This window comes from Phyllostomus discolor, chromosome X, assembly GCF_004126475.2.
Source record: "Phyllostomus discolor isolate MPI-MPIP mPhyDis1 chromosome X, mPhyDis1.pri.v3, whole genome shotgun sequence".
NCBI classification, from domain to species: domain Eukaryota; kingdom Metazoa; phylum Chordata; class Mammalia; order Chiroptera; family Phyllostomidae; genus Phyllostomus; species Phyllostomus discolor.
The window spans coordinates 47,323,757-47,332,621 of NC_050198.1; positions in this window are offsets into that span (position 1 = coordinate 47,323,757).

The following is an 8,865-nucleotide window of genomic DNA, read 5'->3' on the forward strand; positions in this document are numbered from 1 at the left end:
ACTGACATGCCATCAGGTTGCATTCAGCCACAGCAATCCCTCTGCACTTAGGGAGGGAAGGTATACCGGACTGGAGTAACATCCAGGATCATAGAATACCAGACCTGGAGGTGTCAGGCATATGGGACCCTGCATCCTCCAGACCTTGGTCCAACACCTAGGGCTACAGTAACTCGTAGGGCAGCCGCCAAAGTGCTCGCCCTCCAGCGGTACCAATAGCAGTATCAGCAGTTGCAACCCTCCCAAGGACCTCAGCCTTCTAGCCAGGTATATAGTGATGCTAAGAGGGATAAAACACCTTATAGCATCAAAGGGGGGAATGTGACAGGACATAGCTGAGCAGTAGCTATTCTTAGGTAGGAGCTGACCAGCAGCCATTTCTAGGCAACAGCCGTTATCTCAAGGTTGACACTAACCCCCGCATTTGGCTTCTGTAACTTTGCTTCGCCACATAGGCAGGAAGCCTGGGGCTATTTAAACCCCGGGAAAACAAAGTTCATTGCTCAGAATTTGGAGATTCTCCTCTGAGCCCGTGTGCATAACAAAGGATCATGCTCCGCCATCTTCCCACGTGTGAGTTATTTTCCGCAACATGTATATAACTTAAATATAAATAAGTCCTACCAACTTAAATACAACAATACATAGAAAACAATTAGTATGGCCAATTGCAGGAATTCAAAGAAAAAAATGTTAATAGACATTTAGTTACTATAAGTCAGTAACATAACAGAGACAATATATAATGAGTAACAAAGAGACAAAGTACAATTATGTTTATAGATGCTCAAAACAAAACAGTATAGAATATTATTTTACATTAGAAATCCAAAACTTAGTAACCAATTTCAAATAGAGTACTTGAAAAGGTTTTTAATTCTCCAAAATGATTTTCTAGTCTGTATAACTGAGATTATAATATCTCACTTGTAGAGCTGTGGAGATTCTATTAGATCACACACGTGAAACACTACAGTGTTCATAGTAAATACTGAATTGTGTTCACAGTAAATATTGAATAATAATTTTTAATTATTTGATGAGTGAATTCCCAATCCTGATTTTTTAAAAAAGACTTTTTAATAAGAAAATGTTTTTTGAGCTTTCTTGAGGTATAATTGACAGTTATATTTATTTAAACTCTACAAATTGATGATTTGACATACTTATATTTTGCGAAATGATTACTACAAGTGATTAACATTCATCACCTCACAGAGTAACCTTTGTGTATGTGTATGTGTGTGTATGGTGGGAACATTTAATGCCTACAATCTCAGAACATTTCAAGTATGTTCTGTAGGCATGTAGAGCAATATTTTAAGAACACAAAACATGTTTCTAGGAATGCTACTTGTTTGTTACATTGAGAAAAGTGTTGTATCAGTGAATGGATGTGACTGCCCATCTGTAATGCACATAGAGAGGTAAAGAAAGATGTTTTCAAGAATGTATCATTACCTATAGTAGCACATTAGGTCCCCAGAGCTTATCCATCCTATAACTGAAGGCTTATCCCCTTTGACCAGAATTTCCCCATCTTTCCCATTCCCTATCCCTTCTACCATTCTACACTGTTTGTATGTTTGACTTTCTCTCTCTTTTTTTTTTTTTTGATTTTACATGTAAGTGAGATCATACAATACTTGTCTCTCTTTGGCTAATTTCAGTTGTGTTGTGACCCAACATGTGATCTCTCCTGAGAATGTTCTGTGTGAATTGAGGAGAATGTCTCCTCTGCTGCTTTAAATGTTGCATAAGATATTCTGCATATGTCTGTTTGGTCTATGTGGTCTAAAGCAGGGGTGTCCAACCTGCAGCCTGTGGGCCACATGGGGCTCAGGATAGCTATGAATGTGGCCCAATACAAAGTGGTAAATTTACTTGAAGCATTAGAGATTATTTTTTTGTGATTATGTATTGCCAAGTATTTAATGTGTGGCCCAATATTACTTTTATTCTTCCATATTTGGATATGGCAAAAAGGTGGACACCCTGGTTTAAAGTATAGTTCAAGTCTGCTTTATTATTGATTTTCTGTCTGGATGATCTATCCATTGTTGAAAATGTGGCACTGAAATCCTCTGGTATTGTATATTGTCTATTTCTCTTTGAAGACCTGTTAGAGTTTGCTTTATATGTTTAGGTGATCCAGTATTGGGTATATACAATTTACATTTTAATACTCTCTTCATTGGCCATTTTATTGTTATATAATGACCTCTTATGTCTTTTGTTACAGATTTTGAATTAAAGTTTATTTTGTTTAATGTAGGTATACCCACCTTGACTTTCATGTGGCTTCTATTTGCATAGAATATCTTTCTCATTCCTTTACTTTTAGACTACATGTATTCTTAAAGCTGAAGTGAATCTCTTGTATGCAGCATATAGTTGGGTCTTTTTTCATTATTTTAGTCATTCTATGCTTTTTGATTGGAGAACTTAATCTATTTAAATTAAAAGTAATTATATAGGTCAGGACTTAGTAATGCTTTCTTATTGACTGTTTTCTGGCTGTCTTGTGTTTTTTTCCCATTCTTCCACTCTTGCTGTTTTTCTTTTGAATTGATGATTTTTAGTAGTAGCATACATTGATTTCCTTCTTTTTATCTCTTCTGTATCTACTACTTGTTTTTGCTTTGTGGTCCCCCTGAGGTTTCTATAGAACATGCTATAGTTATAACAGCCTATTTCAAATTGATGACAACTTCAAACATATACAAAAACTGCCATTTTACTCTCCTTCTAGTGTTATTAATGTCACAACTTACGTATTTTTACATTGTATATTCATTAACAAATTATTGTACCTATAGTTATTTTTAATACTTTTGTCCTTTAATCTTTATACCAAAGTTCTTAATACCCTACCATATTATAGTATTGGGATATTCTGTATTTGACTCCATACTTACTTTGACCAGTTTGCTTTATATTTTCATATGTTTTCATATTACTAAGTAATCCTTTCATTTTAGTTTAAAGAACTTTCAGCGTTTCTTGTAAGGAAGATCTAGTAATGATGAACTACTTTGTCTGTCAGCCTTTGTTTGTCTAGAGAGTCTTTTATCTCTCCTGCATTTCTGAAGGGCAAATCTGCCAGGTAAAGTACTCTCGGTTGGCAGCTTCCCTTTTCTTTTAGGACTTGTGTCATCTTACTCTCTCTTGGCCTGCAATGTTTCTTTTGAGAAATCTGCTGACAGCCTTGTGAGTGTTCCCTCACATGATTTTTTTCTTTTGCTACTTTTAAAATTCTGTCTTTGATTTTAGATAGATTTATTTTCATGTGTCTTAGAGGAGATATTTTTTTGGTTGAAACATTTGGGTACCTTGTGAGCTTCATGAATTTAGATGTCTAAATCTCTCCCCAAGCTTTGAGACATTCTCAGCAATTATTTCTCTTAAATAAGCTTTTTGTCTCTCTCTTTCTTCTACTTTCAGGACTCCAATGTTGCATATGTTGTTTTGATGGTATCCCATAATTTAAGTAGGCTTACTTTTTTCTTCTTCATTCTTTTTTCTTTCTCTCTTCTGACTGGTTACTTTTAAATGATATATCTTTCATGTCACATAATCTTGCTTTTCCATGATCAAATCTGCTGATGATGCTCTGTATAGCATTTTCATTTTACTCATTGTATTCTTCAGCTGCATATTTTCTGTTTGGTTCTTTTTCATAATTTAGATCTCACTGTTAAACATGTTTTGTTCATGTATTGTTTTCCTGCAGCTCTCTCAGAGCCCTGGATGATGTTCTCCCAGCCATTCCCTGATATCTTCCTTCCAGTTATGTAGAACACCTTAGTTCTGATGGGGCAAGAACAGAGTGGGCCTCTCTGGCAGTGTCATGCATCATGAGGAAGCCAACTCACCCCTCTTATGTTCTTATTTTCTGCTATGGGAGAAATCATAGGCCAGGGACATCTCTCTTGGTATTGTCTATGCTGCCTTGGGGAAGTGTGATGCTGGCAAAGTGAAACTAGCAGTCTTGTTATTCATCAGAAAGTTTCTAAAAGAGTGTAAAAGGAAACAATATTTCATTGACAATTCAAATTTTTAACTATTAAATATTCAAAAACATATCACGTATATATATGTATGTATGTATCAGATAGAAAAATGCAATAAAGAGATCCTGGCCCAATGTACACATAAATTTTCAAAGATTATAAAAATCTAACTGGAAGAGCTTTAATTTTTTTCTCTTAAGAAATTCTATACTTCTTTGGGAAAAGTAAAGAGTAGAGGTTAGCCGAGAAATCATGAGAGCACAAAAGTAATAAGGAAGAGATTTAATATCTTTTTTCTATTTTTTTATTCTAATCATTGTTCAAGTTTAGTTTTCTCCCTTTTACTCCCATTCCAACCCACCCACCCAAACCTCCCCACTTCCCTCCTATTACCACCCTTCCCCTAGTTTTTGTCCTTGTGTCCTTTAAATTTCTTCCTGTAAACCCTACCCATTCTTCCGTGAAATTCCCTCTTCTCTCCCCTCTGGTCACTGTCAGTCTGTCCTCTATTTCAGTGTCTTTGGTTATATCTTGCTTGTTTCTTTGTTTTGTTGTTCAGGTTCCTGTTAAAGGTGAGATCATATGGTATTTGTCTTTCCTTACCTGGCTTATTTCGCTTAGCAAAATGCTTTCCAGCTCCACCCAAGCTGTTGCAAAAGGTAGGAGCTCCTTCTTTCTTTCTGCTGCATAGAATTCCATTGTGTAAATGTACCATAGTTTTTTGATCCATTCATTTACTGATGGGCATCTAGGTTGCTTCCAGCACCTAGCTATTGTAAATTGTGCTGCTATGAACATTGGGGTGCAAAGGTTCTTTTGTATTTGTGTTTAAGTGTTCTTAGGATATAGTCCCAGCAGTGGAATTGCAGGGTCAAAAGGCAGATCCATTTTTAGTTTTCTGAGGAAGTTCCATACTGCTTTCCATAGTGGTTGTAACAGTCTGCAGTCCCACCAACAGTGCACTAGGGACCCCTTTTCTCCACAACCTCTCCAACACTTGTTGTCTGTTGCTTTGTTTATGATGGCCATTCTGACTGATGTGAAGTGGTATCTCATTGTGGTTTTAATTTGCATCTCTCTGATAGCTAGCAATATTGAACATCGTTTCATGTGTCTTTGGATCTTCTGTATGTCCTCCTTGTAGAAGTGTCTGTTCAAGTCCTTTGCCCATTTTTTAATTGACTTGCTTGTCTTCTTAGAGTGGAGTCGTGTAAGTTCTTTATATATTTTGGAGATTAAACCCTTGTCTGAGGTATCATTGGCAAATATGTTTTCCCATACAGTTGGTTCTCTTTTTATTTTGATACTGTTTTCTTTAGCTGTGCAAAAGCTTTTTATTTTGATGAGGTCACATTTGTTTATTCTTTCCTTTATGTCCCTTGCTCTAGGGGACAAGCCAGTAAAAGAGTTTCTTCGTGAAATATCTGAGATTTTCCTACCTACGTTCTCCTCTAGGACTTTAATGGTGGCACATTTTATACTTAAGTCTTTTATCCACCTTGAATTTATTTTTGTGTAAGGTGTAAGTTGGTGCTCAAGTTTCATTTTTTTTGCACGTGGCTGTCCAGTTCTCCCAACACCATTTGTTGAAGAGGCTATTTTTGCTCCATTTTATTCTGTTGTCCCCTTTGTCAAATATTAATTGACCATAGAGACTTGTGTTTATTTCTGGGCTCTCTGTTCTGTTCCATAGGTCCATGTGCCTGTTTTTATGCCAGTACCAGGCTGTTTTGATTACAGTGGCCTTGTAGTATAGTTTAGTGTCAGATATTGTGATCCCTCCTACTTTACTCTTCTTTCTCAATATTGCAGCCGCTATTCAGAGTCGTTTATGGTTCCATATAAATTTTTGAAGTGTTTGTTCTATGTCTGTGACATAAGCCATTGGTATTTTAATAGGTATTGCATTGAATGTGTAAATTGCTTTGGGTAGTATGGACATTTTGATGATATTAATTCTTCCAACCCATGAATGCGGTATATGTTTCCATTTGTTTGTGTCTTCCTTGATTTCTTTCCTGGGTGTTATGTAGATTTCTGAATACAGGTCTTTTACCTCTTTGGTTAGGTTTATTCTAGGTATTTTATTTTTCTTTTTGCTATTTCAAATGGAATTTTTTTCTTTATTTCTGCTTCTGCTGTTTCATTGTTGGTGTACAGAAATGCCTTTGATTTCTGGATATTGACTTTGTATCCCGCTGTTTTGCCAAATTCATTTGTTAGGTCAAGTAGTTTTTTTGTGGGGTCTATAGGATTTTCTATGTACACTATGATGTCATCTGCAAACAGTGACAGTTTTGTTTCCTCATTTCTGATTTGGATGCCTTTTATTTCTTTTTCTTGTCTGATTGCTGTGGCTAAAACTTCCAGTAGTATATTGAATAGAAGTGGTGAAAGTGGACAGCCTTGCCTTGTTCCTGATCTTATTGGAAAAGATTTTAATTTTTGCCCATTGAGTATGATGTTGGCTGTAGGTCTCCCATATATGGCCTTTATTGTGTTGAGAAATGAATGCTGCCTCTATTCCCACTTGGCTGAGTGTTTTTATCATAAATGGGTGCTGTACCTTATCAAATGCTTTTTCTGCATCTGTTGATATGATCATGTGATTCTTGCCTTTGCTTTTGTTTATGTGATATATTACATTTACTGATTTGCCAATATTGTACCATCCTTGAATCCCTGGAATGAATCCCACTTGGTCATGGTGTATGATCTTTTTAATGTATTGTTGGATGCTGTTTGCCAGTATTTTGCTGAGGATTTTAGTGTCAATATTCATCAGCAATATTGGCCTGAAGTTTTCTTTCTTTGTTGTGTCTTTATCTGGTTTTGGAATTAAGATGATGTTGGCCTCATAAAAAGTGTTTGGAAGTCTTTCATCTTTTTGGAATTTTTGAAATGCTCTGTGAAGGATAGGGGTTAGTTCTTCCTTAAATGCTTTGTAGAATTCTCCTGTAAAACCATCTGGTCCAGGGCTTTTGTGTGTTGGGAATTTTTTGATTACTGCTTCAATTTCTTTTGCTGTTTTTGGTTTATTCGGGCTTTCTGCTTCTTTTTCATTGAGTTTTTGAAGATTATATTTTTCTAGAAATTTGTCCATTTCATCTAGGTTTTCAAATTTCTTGGCATGCAGGTCTTCATAGTAATTTCTTACAATGCTTTGTATTCCTGTGGTATCTGTTGTAATCTCTCCTCTTTCATTTCTGATTGTGTTTATTTGGGTCTTCTCTCTTTTTTTCTTCATGAGTCTGCTTAAAGGCCTGTCGATTTTGTTTATGTTTTCAAAGAACCAGCTCTTGGATTCATTGATCCTTAGAATTGTGCTTTTAGTCTCTATGTCATTTAATTCTGCTCTGATCTTGGTTATTTTCTTCCTTCTGCTTGCTCTGAGCTGCCTTTGTTGTTGTTCTTTGAGTTCTTGTAGACGTAGGGTTAGGTTGTTTGTTTGGAATGTTTCTAACCTTTTTAGGTGGGCCTGTATCACTATGAACTTCCCTCTCAGGGCTGCCTTGGCTGTGTCCCATAAGTTTTGGTTTGTTGTGAGTTTGTTTTCATTTGTTTCCAGAAACCTTCTGATTTCTTCCCTAATATCATTCTTGACCCATTCATTGTTTAATAGCATATTATTTAATCTCCATGATTTTGAGTATTTTGGGTTTTTTTCCTTGGGGTTGGTTTCTAGCTCCAGTCCCTTGTGGTCAAAGAAAATGCTTTGTATGATTTCGATTGTTTTGAAATTGTTGAGGGTTGTTTTGTGTCCTATCATGTGGTCTATCTTTGAAAATGTTCCATCTACATTCGAAAAGAATGTGTATTTAGCTTCTTTGGGATGGAGGGCTCTGTATAGATCAGTAAAGCCCATTCCATCTAGGCTATTGTTCAATGCCACAATATCTTTGTTGATATTTTGTTTGGAAGATCTGTCCATTTTTGATAGAGGGGTGTTAAAACCCCCCACAATAATTGTGTTGCTCTCAATATCTTTCTTGAAATCCTCTAAGATTTTCTTTATGTACTTGGGTAATCCTATGTTGGGTGCATATATATTTACATTATTTATGTCTTCTTGGTGGATTCTTCCCTTGAGTATTATGAAGTGACCTTGTGGGTCTCTCTTTATGGCCCTTTTTAGGAAGTCTATTTTGTCTAATATGAGTATTGCTACCCCTATTTTTTTTTTCCTGTCCATTTGCTTGGAAAATTTGTTTCCAGCCCGTCACTTTCAGCCTGTGCAGGTCTTTTGTCCTGAGGTGGGTCTCTTGTAGGCAGCATATGTGTGGGTCATGTATTCTTATCCAATCAGCTATTCTATGTCTTTTGATTGGAGCATTTAATCCATTTACATTTGAGGTTATTATTGATAGGTACTTATTCATTGCCTTTTATGTACATGTGTTCCTCTCTCTCTTCCTTTCTTTCCTTAAAGCAGTCCCTTTAGCGTCTTGCAGAGCTGGTTTGTTGGCGGTGTATTCTTTTAGACTTCTTTTGTCTGAGAAGCTTCTTATTTGGCCTTCTATCTTGATTGAAAGCCTTGCTGGATAAAGTAGTCTTGGTTGCAGGTCTCTGGTTCTCATTACTTGGAGTATTTCTTGCCATTCTCTTCTGGCTTGAAGTGTTTCCATTGAGAAGTCAGCTGTTAGCCTTATTGGGGCTCCTTTTTATTTTATTTTCTGTTTTTCCCTTGCTGCCTTTAAGATTCTCTCTTTGTCTTGAAATTTTGCCATTTTAATTATGATGTGTCGTCAGGTGGGCCTCTTTGGGTTCCTCTTGATTGGGACTCTCTGTGTTTCCTGGATTTGTGTGACTTTTTCTGTCATCAAATTAGGGAACTTTTCCATCAGTACTTTTT